General features: G+C 37.1%; 1 long non-coding RNA gene across 1 annotated transcript; it reads right to left on the bottom strand.

Annotated features, from left to right (window-relative positions):
- Window positions 1–986: 986 nt before the first annotated feature.
- LOC106417822 lies at window positions 987–7,744 on the bottom strand. The gene is made up of 4 exons (XR_001283460.3): window positions 7,294–7,744; window positions 7,037–7,169; window positions 6,806–6,949; window positions 987–6,505 (listed from the first exon to the last, which is right to left on the bottom strand). It is a non-coding gene; the product is annotated as an uncharacterized LOC106417822 (long non-coding RNA).
- Between the last annotated feature and the right edge of the window lie 4,300 nt (window positions 7,745–12,044).

The raw sequence follows: 12,044 nt of genomic DNA, 5'->3' as shown, positions 1-12,044 counted from the left end.
CATACAACTTAGCATTCTGTTTAGGAAAAACTCTACAACTTACATGAGCTGTGTGTATGTTCATAAGTAGAAGTTGGAAGATTACTCTGATTTCCCGAGATTCTCTGATCGAGCTAAAATAATAGGAACTTATGGTTAGTAAAATAATACAGTTAGAAAGTCAAAATTCTTATACAAATTCGTAGAGAAAATCAAAATTCCCTATTACAAAATCATTATATCTCTTCGCTGATTAAACCAGAATATCACAAAAAATCTTATACAGTTTATAAGATCCTCAAGTAATCCTCAAAATCTAGTACAGTTTACATCTTACCAATATTGATTGTCAATTTGAATGATTTAAACACAATATCCAAAAAGTCCGTTTACAAATATCCTAATACAGTTTACATCTTACCAAGATGTTTGCATTTTAATATCTTACCAATATCGATTGCACTTTTTACTTTGAAAATATTTAGTTTCTATTTAAATTTTAAAAGGAACTAAACTCCTAAAATTATTAAGTGCGAATTTAAGAATATTTGGCAAATACCAAAACAAAAAACAAACGAGTTCTAGCAGACAACCACCAGTACATGAATTTTCAAGGAGCTTTGACAAACTTTCTAAACCAGAACCGAGTCAAGTTCTATTAGTATCGTAGCCGGAAAATAACCTAAGTTTTTCATTCCAAGCATCTATGAAACGAAAACGTGATCTTGACAAAGGTGTCTCTAATAAAGAGAATCGGCCTCTTCATCCATATGAAAACATTGCAACTGCCGGAATACGAGACGAACAGAGCATATATCGAACTACAAGAGTGCAAAGGAAAATGATTCAGTTACATTAACGTCTATTTTTAAGAGGCTTTGTGAAGGTGTTTCTAAGCATCATTCCACCACATCTATTGGTTCTATAGATGAACAAATCTATAACACTCCAAAAACATCAAGAAACAAACGGAAAGGATTTAGTGGTAATCTATATAATTTTGCTACGTTAATGTATGTATTTTCGTAATTTCTATTTGTGATAATTCCTATTGAAATCTTGAGTTTTTAATTCTGTTTGCAAGTTTTGGGTTTGTCGTCAAATGCTTCTAACTATACTCCAGAACAGAGGAGCTTTCTTACTGCATTATCATGTAAGTAAATATTATTATGTAGTGATATTGTATTTCCAATTTCTTATAATCAGTGTCTACACCTACTTGTCAACTTAAATTTGAATTGTTTTTACACATTCATAGCAAGAGATTTAAACAGAGGTGAAGGAAATGAAGAGCATGTGAAAAAACCAAATAAACAAAGGACAACTCAACTACCCGTGCCTATCAGTCCATCTCTCGGTTTATTTGGTTCTATCGAACGGAAAATATCAACCACTCCAAAACCCCCAGCAAACAAGCACATGAGGAAGATAGGTAACCGGTGTTCTATACTTCAAAGTTTTACGAGACCTAAATTAAATATGAAGGCGTCAAACTAAATTGAAAGATGTTACTTACTTATATCAGAACTGTGTTTTACATCTTGACTGCAGCTAACATCTCTGCAATATCGATTTTAGAGGTGGCCTGAATTACTAAATTTCTTTTGTATCACTTTTGGCTTACACACATATTTTTGATCTTTAAATAATACGCATGAGTAATTGAGGAAATTGATGATTTTCTAGAGTTTGACTATAGTTCCCAAGAGAGTTCAGGCACAGAAAGTGAGGATGCCCACTTTGATGATTCTGTTGAGTCGGAAACATGTTCTCCTCACACTGAATTTCATAAAGATTCATTCATTGATTCGAGGACAAGTACACGTGCAACAAAGCGTTATAAAACCAAAACTTGTCGAAAGGATGATGGTAAGAATTGAGTTTATGTTAACATTATTATGTATTTCATTGTCATTTGTCAATTTGACCTCTTAGAATCATTTTACTTTTTAAGATATTTTTTTCAAATATACAGATGACATTGATGAAGGTGATCCAACATATACATGTTCTCACTGTGGTGCTATTATGTGGTATGGCGAAAGGATAAACAAGCGTAAAAATAGTAAAAATCCTTCTTTTTTCACTCTGTTGTGGGTGAGGTAGTTTTGCCTCTATTAAAAGATCCACCAACAGAACTTAAAAGATTGATTGAAGATGCAAGCATTTTCAGAAAAATATCAGAGCCTATAACATGGTCTTCTCATTTACTTCGCTTGGTGGAAAAGTAGAAAGATCTCTAAGAAAAGGTGTTGGGCCAGAGATGTTTCAAATGCAAGGAGAAAATTACTATCTTTTGGATAGTTTAAAACCACCAGATGGTAAAGATGCCAAATTTGGACAGATGTACATCTGTGATACTGAAAATGAAGCTGAGAACAGAGCCAATTGCTTAAGGTATAATTTCTCCTTTAAAACATATTTCTCTTTGCATTGAACTTCTATAATTTCTACCATGACATGATCGATATGGTATCACAGGAATTTTAACCTAATAATTAGCGTTTGAACTGCAGCCAAGGTAAAAGAAGTTTTAAATGCAAGAAAAAGGACAACTTGAGGAAAGAAATTATTGAAGTTTTGATGAAAGTCTTAGATGAAGTGAATCCATATGTTAAGAACTTCAGATCAGCAGGAGAACGATTTAATACTAATCCTCAAGAAGCTTTTCATATGAGGATCATTAGTGATTGTCTAAAGGATGGCAGAACATACAACACACCAACAGCATCAGAAGTTGCAGCTTTGATTCCTAGAGATTTTAATCTTGATATGGATAAAAGGGATATAGTGCTTCAGAAACATTCTGGAAAATTAATGAGGATTAATGAGATACATTCCTCATATCTAGCACTGCAGTATCCTCTATTATTTATATATGGAGAAGATGGATTTAGGCTTGGTATTCAGAAAGGAGTAACATAAGCTACTAAGAAGCTGAAGAAGCAGACAATTAGTATGAGGCAATATTATGCTTTTCATCTTCATGAGTGTAGGGATGAGTCGCACACTCTTTTATATGCTAGGCGTCTGTTTCAGCAATTTGTTGTGGATGCCTTCACAACTATTGAGTCGAACCGTCTACGATATCTCAAGTTTAATCAGTCAACTTTGCGATCTGATAGTTATGACTCTATCAAACAGTCAGAGACTGCAGGAAAAATCGATATGCATGACCAAGGAACTGAGTTTGTGTTGCCAGCTTCTTTCACTGGTGGTCCAAGATATATGAAGAACAATTATTTGGATGATATGACCATTTGTAAGCATTTTGGATTTCTGGATCTGTTCATCACTTACACATGCAATCCTAAATGACCAGAGATCACCAGGTTTCTAGAGAAAAGAAAATTGAAGGCAGAGGATAGATCAGAAATTGTTTCTAGGATCTTCAAAATGAAACTTGAATCACTCATGGATGATTTAACAAAGAAACACATTCTTGGGAAGATTGTTTCATGTAAGTAGATGTTTTTTATTTCTTTAATTTCTGCATTAGTGTTCGATTTTTTCCTCTTAATTGGTTACATACACTAACTGATCTTCTAAACCTAATTTTACAGCCATGTACACTATTGAGTTTCAGAAACGTGGTTTGCCGCACGCACATATTTTGCTATTCATGCATCCAGAATTCAAGTTTCCCACCACAGATGACATTGATAAGATAATTTGTGTGGAAATCCCTAATAAAGACGAAGAGTCAGAGCTATATGATGTGTGTGTTGTTGAATGTTGTTAGAGGGCGTACCAGTTATGAAGACATTAAAACCTTCAATGGTGTTATATATCCTGAATACAAATATGCATGTTTTGCTCGTGGGTTATTAGATGAGGATCAAGAGTACATTGACGATATAGTGAGGAGAAGTTTTGAGAGCTTTGGAAGTGATCTGCGACATGTGTTTGTTATGATGCTGAATAATAATACCTTATCTATGCCAGAAACAGTATAGGAAAATACTTGGCAGATTTGTGTGAAGATATTGAGCATAATCGGCGGATTTATTTCAACAGACCAGGTTAGAATTATGTATTTTTTTGTTGTGCTAATTTCAGAATCTGTTCAAACGAACTTGGACCTAATTTTTTATTACAACCTGTGCTAATTTAGGTTTTTGATCTTTTTTGTAGAACTTTTGTTAAGTGATGAGGAGAAAAAGAAGTTTGCTTTACAAGAAATTGAGAAGCATCTGAGGCGAAATGGAACTTCTCTTGCAAACTTTACTTCTATGCCACAACTTCCTCCTACAGACGATACTGATTCAAATGTTCTGATATTAGATGAGCGGAGTTATGATCGTCAAGCACTGGTAGAAACTCTTGATAGAGACGTTCAGAAGATGACGGATGAACAGGGGAATTTTTTTGATGAAATTCTGGATGCCGTGAATGAAGAAAGAGGTGGAATGTTTTTTGTTTACGGATTTGGTGGTACCGGGAAAACTTTCCTTTGGAAATTAATATCTGTAGCTATTCGTTCTAAAGGAGATATTGTTCTTAATGTTGCATCAAGTGGAATCGCCTCTTTGTTGTTACAAGGAGGAAGAACTGCTCATTCAAGATTTGGCATACAACTTAGCCCTGATGAGTTTTCTTCGTGTACTATGGCTCCTAGATCAGATCAAGCTAATTTAGTAAAAGAAGCATCACTCATTATATGGGATGAGGCCCCTATGATGAGTAAGCATTGTTTTGAAGCTCTAGATAGGAGCATGTATGATATTATGGGGAAGCATATAACTACACCTTTTGGTGGGAAGGTTGTAGTGATTGGAGGTGATTTTCGACAGGTTCTACCTGTAATACATGGAGCTGGAAGGGATGAAATTTTTTTGGCCGCACTGAACTCTTCTCATCTTTGGGAGCACTGTAAAGTCTTCAAACTCACAAAGAACATGCGATTATTGTCTGGTGATTTGACACCATAAGAGATACAAGAACTTAAGGAATTCTCTGAGTGGATCTTAAAGGTTGGAGAAGGTAAAATTGCATAGCCTAACGATGGTGAAGCTGAGATCGATATTCCTGAAGAGTTTTTGAATATGGATTCGGATGATCCTAAAGAAGCCATTTGCAAAGCTGTGTATGGGGATAATGCTTCGTTACAAGAAAACAAAGAACCTAAATTTTTCCAAGAGAGAGCTATTCTATGTCCTACTAATGAAGATGTCAACATGATAAATGAATACTTGTTAGATAAGCTTGATGGTAAGATTCCGTTTTTACTCCTTAACTAACGAAAATCTTTTTTGTTTTGAGGAATTCTGTGCTGATTAAAAATTGTCATTCCAGGTGAGGAAAAGATATACATCAGCGCAGATAGTATTGACCCAATAGATAAAATTTCAATAGGTGATGAAGCTCTTGGTCCTGATTTCCTAAAAACTATTAAGGTGTTTGGATTACCAAACCACAGTCTTAGACTCAAGGTTGGTTGTCATGTTATGGTTCTAAGGAATATTGCTCCTACAAAAGGATTAATGAATGGAACGAGGCTGTAGATCACTCAGCAAATGGATTTTATGGTTGAGGCTAGAATCATCACTGGAGAAAGAGTTGGAGAGATAGTATATATTCTGTGATTGCTGATAACACCATCAGATACTAGATTGCCTTTTAAAATGCGCAGACGGCAATTGCCTTTAGCTGTGGCTTTTGCTATAACTATAAACAAAAGCCAAGGACAATCATTATTAGAAGTTGGGCTCTTTCTGCCAAGACCGGTCTTTTCACATGGACAGCTATACGTGGCAATTTCTAGAGTGACGTCAAAGAAAGGTTTGAAAATATTGATTTTGGACAAAGATGGCAAGCCTCAGAAAAAAACCATGAATGTTGTTTTTAAAGAGATTTTCAACAATCTTGAACAAAGGGAGTGATGAGGTATGTCTTTTGAATATTAACTTTCCCTGAACTATTTTATTTGTAACAATTTTACCGTGGATGCAACTATAGTTTGTATTAGCTTATATTCCTCAAATGGATGTTGCTGTAGTCTAAGAAATTTTTTGCTCATTGCAGATTTTATAGCAGCAAGGATAAGGACTCTACTTTCAGAAGTTATCTAGACTGAAATCATTTTCTGTTTTTAGGCACATTGTAATTTATTGCCGAACAACTTCATTCCTATAATAGTGCATGCCATTCTATTTAATAAATTTGGTTTTTTCAGTTGCAATCACAAGTTTTCAAGGTTGCGAGAGAACTGCATAGAAAGGACTATTGCAATCACAAGTATTCAACGAGACTTATACTAGAAGCAAACATAACCTAAACACTATTGATATACCAGAGTTTAAGCTCAACTCTAATTTGATAGGATTCTAAATTATATGATTTTAAGAACTAATAATCTTTGCATATCAATGTGACAAACGATGATAGAGAGAAAGCATGTATATCAATAACCTTCACTTTGTTCTAAAGACTTGATCCGTGCTTTGTTCTCTGCCACCGACCAGTAAATTAGCCTCACACCATACTCTCTTCCTCAGTTTCGGTCACATTTTCCTTCTAAGTACGCCTGATACGCAATATTTGAATAAGTCAACAAAATTAGATTAGTACATTGCAAATTTCCTGTAACTATTATAAATGTGTAAGCATAACATGTGTAGATGAAAGACCTCGAGAGAAAACACAAACAAAACTCTAATGTGATTTGAACTCAAATCAAGTGTCACAAGTAAAACTTTAATTATTGATAAACCCCCAAAGAATCAAACTGCAAGACGATTTGAACTCAAACATATCTTCAGAACTAAAAAACTGCTCCAAACTTTGTCTAAATGTTGGATTGATAAACTATAGAAGGTTAACTTACACAATCTCGGAGTCTAATCATAGTATTCTTCAGGTTTCAGGTCACTAAAACCACCGTGATTTTGTACAAGGTGTTTGAGCAATGTAACGTCATCGAGCTGTAGTATACTCGCCTTGGCGCATCTTCGAGCTGATGTTATGTTCTCTGTGGACATATCAGGGTCATGTGGTTAAATAATTGGTCATCAGGCTGATCTTTTCAGATGCATGAAGTCAGTGTTTATGAATAAACCTTTGGTGATTGTCTGAACCAACACTGTATTGATGGTCACGAATAACATATTTGAAGAAGATCAGAATTGATGGACGAGGTGGAAGCTATGAAGACTGTCATGTGGAACAAGTACTTGAGATATTTTCTCGATCTACGAAATATGGACAATCTATAGTTAACTTACAGTGAATCTTCGGTTACAAAACTGATTGAAAGAAAAATATTTAAAAATTAACATGAGTATAACAAAGAACAGAGGAGAAATAAGATCTAACCTGCTATCTTAAACCATCATAATTACGAGGCTGAATCTTGATTAAATAGAAACATCTTCATCGATGGAATTTTCAGAGGGTATATCGTAATGATTTAGGTGAGAAGATGAAAGATCATCTTGCCGACAGAGAGAGAGATTGATAGAAAAAACATTAATTTGTTAGGTTTAACGAGTTTTTTTTTCCTGGAAAAAAAACTGTTACTATAGAATTGTGCCACATTATTTAATTTGCTAATTTGATCCATTTTGATAACTCCATTATTTATTGGTCCACTAAATTTTTTGTTGTTTTATTATAGTTATTGGTATTTATAGTTTATACATAATACATAGGTAAACATATAGTTCTCTCCAAAAAAATTTGTTGTTCGTTAATACCGTGGATATGTAATTATTATTTTAAAAATAACATTTTTATATATTTGGGTTACAATAGTAAATAAACAATGTAAAATATATATATATATATATATACTAAGATATTTGTATTTTTTCGTGTTACAAATACATTAAATACAATAACAATCATATGATAGCGAATAACATGGACCATACTTTATACAGCCCAATAATTTCCTATTGGATATAAGTTGATAATACTTTTACAAGTTAAAGCAAACTCCCGCCCAGTCGGACGGATCAAGATCTAGTTTGTAACGGTCCGATCCCCCGGCGTCCGACCGGGGTTATCGAAAGGGCGTTATGGACACGTGTCTACTCATTTAGACAACCATACGTGTCCCGTTACTGGTCCCAAGAATCGACGGACGCATAACCTTCTTTGAAATACTGTCATACCCACATACATACTTCTACTTACAGTCTTGCGCACAGGGAAATGGAAAGGGAGGGATGAGCAACAAGTTACTCAGTGACGTGACTCTAGACCAGCCTGCCCGCATGACACTCTATACTACTCTATGCGGGAACTAGGGCTGACTAGCCACTACAATTAGTTGATGCATCTTAACATTTCATATCATCATCATTTATTTCCACACATTCAATTCTATACATTTCTAACAACCTAGCGATCAATCAGTACAATGATCTCACTCATTGTCACACATGTCAAACCATAGACTTAACCGACTCGACATACAAGACCGACTCAATCTTATGACACCTTAAACACCCAGATACCCGACCATGAACTAAGGACTCTACAATGCACGTTTTTATATCACGCCTCTCGCGGCTCGCTCATCTTTTCTCTTTTCTCCGTGGGTAGCTCTCGCTAGACTTCTACCCTATATTCTTGTGGATTCCACCACAGCTCCTATGCGTGCCTCCATATTCTTGTGGATTCCACCACAGCTCCTATGGATGCCTAGCGTAGAACTACTACCCCACGTACTCCCTCTAGACTCTATATGATTTCCCAACCCATGCTTAACCTTAAAGTTATTCACTTATACATTCACTTATCCTTTCACATCACTTTCACTTATCCATTCTCATTCTCATTCACTTTCCTTTACATTTAGACTCGTACTTGAACTCATTCACTAGACGCCACCTGTTATTGGTGTCACACACAATACACATCACACTCAGGTTTCACTTACAGTATCAATAACAATCAGTAGTCATCTATCATCTTAGCATTCACTTCTTTCTAGCATCCTAGCTTTAATCACAAACCACTCATGGGACTACACATCCAAACATACAAGTATCAATTACCAATCAATCATCACCACAACAACACAAGATAGTTCATTAAGTCTCATTTAACAGTATGAGGGTTCTTATGCATCATGATCCATTCATCTATCAACCTAGTAAAAATCATGTTCTATCATCCTAACTCTCAAACATGGTCTAATCAAACCTAACTCTAACATAAAGGAGTATACAGTACATGGGAACAAGATGGGCTCAAGACACTCCACCTTAGCCTAGATCTGGATCTGGATCTGGAACAAGAGACAAAGGGGATGAGATCTGAACAGATCTGGAACAAGTAAACAAGAGAGAGACGAGATCTGGTCACCGCCACAACACTATACAGACACCACCATCGCCACACTCGAACGATCACCCCACCACCACTTGGACGACGACCACCACCACCACTGGCGGCTCGGCTTGCTCTCGGGAGACTCGCGTCGAGGCGAGAGGAAGAGATCCATGGGGAGAGAAAGTATAGGGGGAGAGAGAGAGAGAGAGAGAGAGACGTGAGAGAAGAAGAGAGAAAAGGAAAAGAGAAGCTTGACGGCTAGGGTTTCCTAGTCTCTCTAAATCCCTGCAGAGCATCGCTCAAGTTTCAGAATGAGAGAAAAGAAGGGGCTGCATCTCTTTTTATGGGAAAGGATGAAGGGAACCCTAGGTTTTTGTCAAATGGGCCGTAGAGAAGCTCATTCTTTTATTAAAATTTTTGGGCCAGGAACCGGGCCGTTACAATTCTCCCCTGTTAATCGGAATTCGTCCCTGAATTCCAAGCACTAGACTTTCGAACTTAACATCCGATTTCGAAATGGCTCACATAATCACATATCATACAAGGGAGGCATATAAGGCGAGAACAATTTGCTCGGGATTTTTTTAAAAATCAATGAATGAATTAAGCTGAGAAAGAAATTTTGCAAGTAAAATGGATCTGATCAAAACCTTAATAGACCTATAGATATAGTGGGTGGTTTTGAAATCGTTTACGGAACTTTTAGGACAATCAAAACTTTCACAAACTCTTTTCTTTTAATGAAAACAATTTTTTTTTTTGAAAACGTCGGAAATGCTGATCCCTTAGGACAACACTAAGGGATCTTAACCCGCTTTGATACCAATTGTAACGGCCCGATCCCCCGGCGTCCGACCGGGGTTACTGAAAGGACGTTATGGACACGTGTCTACTCATTTAGACAACCATACGTGTCCTGTTACTGGTCCCAAGAGTCGACGGACGCATAACCTTCTTTGAAATACCGTCACACCCACATCCATATACTTCTACTTACAGTCCTGCGCACAGGAAAATGGAAAGGGAGGGATGAGCAACAAGTTACTCAGTGAAGTGACTCTAGACCAGCTTGCCCGCATGACACTCTATACTACTCTATGCGGGAACTAGGGCTGACTAGCCACTACAATCAGCTAATGCATCTTAACATTTCATATCATCATCATTTATTTCCACACATTCAATTCTATACATTTCTAACAACCTAGAGATCAATCAGTACAATGATCTCACTCATTGTCACACACGTCAAACCATAGACTTAACCGACTCGACATACAAGACCGACTCAATCTTATGACACCTTTAACACCTAGATACCCGACCATGAACTAAGGACTCTACAATGCACGTTTTTATATCCCGCCTCTCGCGGCTGGCTCATCTTTTCTCTTTTCTCCGTGGGTAGCTCTCGCTAGACTTCTATCCCATATTCTGGTGGATTCCACCACAGCTCCTATGGGTGCCTCCATATTCTTGTGGATTCCACCACAGCTCCTATGGATGCCTAGCGTAGAACGACTACCCCACGTACTCCCTCTAGACTCTATATGATTTCCCAACCCATGCTTAACCTTAACGTTATTCACTTATACATTCACTTATCCTTTCACATTACTTTCACTTATCCATTCTCATTCTCATTCACTTTCCTTTACACTTAGACTCGTACTTGAACTCATTCACTAGACGCCACCCGTTATCGGTGCACACACAATACACATCACACTCAGGTTTCACTTACAGTATCAATAACAATCATTAGTCATCTACCATCTTAGCATTCACTTCTTTCTAGCATCCTAGCTTTAATCACAAACCACTCATGGGACTACACATCCAAACATACAAGTATCAATTACCAATCAATCATCACCACAACAACACAAGACAGTTCAAAGTCTCATTTAACAGTATGAGGGTTCTTATGCATCATGATCCATTCATCTATCAACCTAGTAATAATCATGTTCTATCATCCTAACTCTCAAACAGGGTCTAATCAAACCTAACTCCAACATAAAGGAGTATACAGTACATGGGAACAAGATGGGTTCAAGACACTCCACCTTAGCCTAGATCTGGATCTGGATCTGGAACAAGAGACAAAGGAGATGAGATCTGAACAGATCTGGAACAAGTAAACAAGAGAGAGACGAGATCTGGTCACCGCCACAACACTACACAGCCACCACCATCGCCACACTCGGACGATCACCCCACCACCACTTGGACGACCACCACCACCACCACCGGCGGCTCGGCTTGCTCTCGGGGGACTCGCGGCGAGGCGAGAGGAAGAGATCCATGGGGAGAGAAAGTATAGGGAGAGAGAGAGAGAGAGAGAGAGAGAGAGAGAGAGAGAGAGAGACGTGAGAGAAGAAGAGAGAAAAGGAAAAAAGAAGCTTGACGTCTAGGGTTTCCTAGTCTCTCTAAATCCCTGCAAAGCTTCGCTCAAGTTTTAGAATGAGACAAAAGAAGGGGCTGCATCTCTTTTTATAGGAAAGGGTGAAGGGAACCCTAGGTTTTTGTCAAATGGGCCGTAGAGAATCTCATTCTTTTATGAAAATTTTTAGACCAGGAACCGGACCTTTATTTTGTTGTCAATATTGGTATTATACTATTATATGTTTAGGGTACAAAATCTCCGGAGGCGTACATGCACCCCTGCTAACATGAATATTTCATATTTGTAATATAAATCGACGTGGGATATCTAGGCGATCACGTTTTTCAACAACAAGGACCGATGTGACTTTGTAAAATTGTAAATCAATCTCCATCGA

Source organism: Brassica napus, chromosome C2 (assembly GCF_020379485.1).
Source record: "Brassica napus cultivar Da-Ae chromosome C2, Da-Ae, whole genome shotgun sequence".
In the NCBI taxonomy this organism is placed as follows: domain Eukaryota; kingdom Viridiplantae; phylum Streptophyta; class Magnoliopsida; order Brassicales; family Brassicaceae; genus Brassica; species Brassica napus.
Note: the sequence above shows the minus strand (reverse complement) of the source record. Positions and strands in the feature narration are given on the sequence as shown.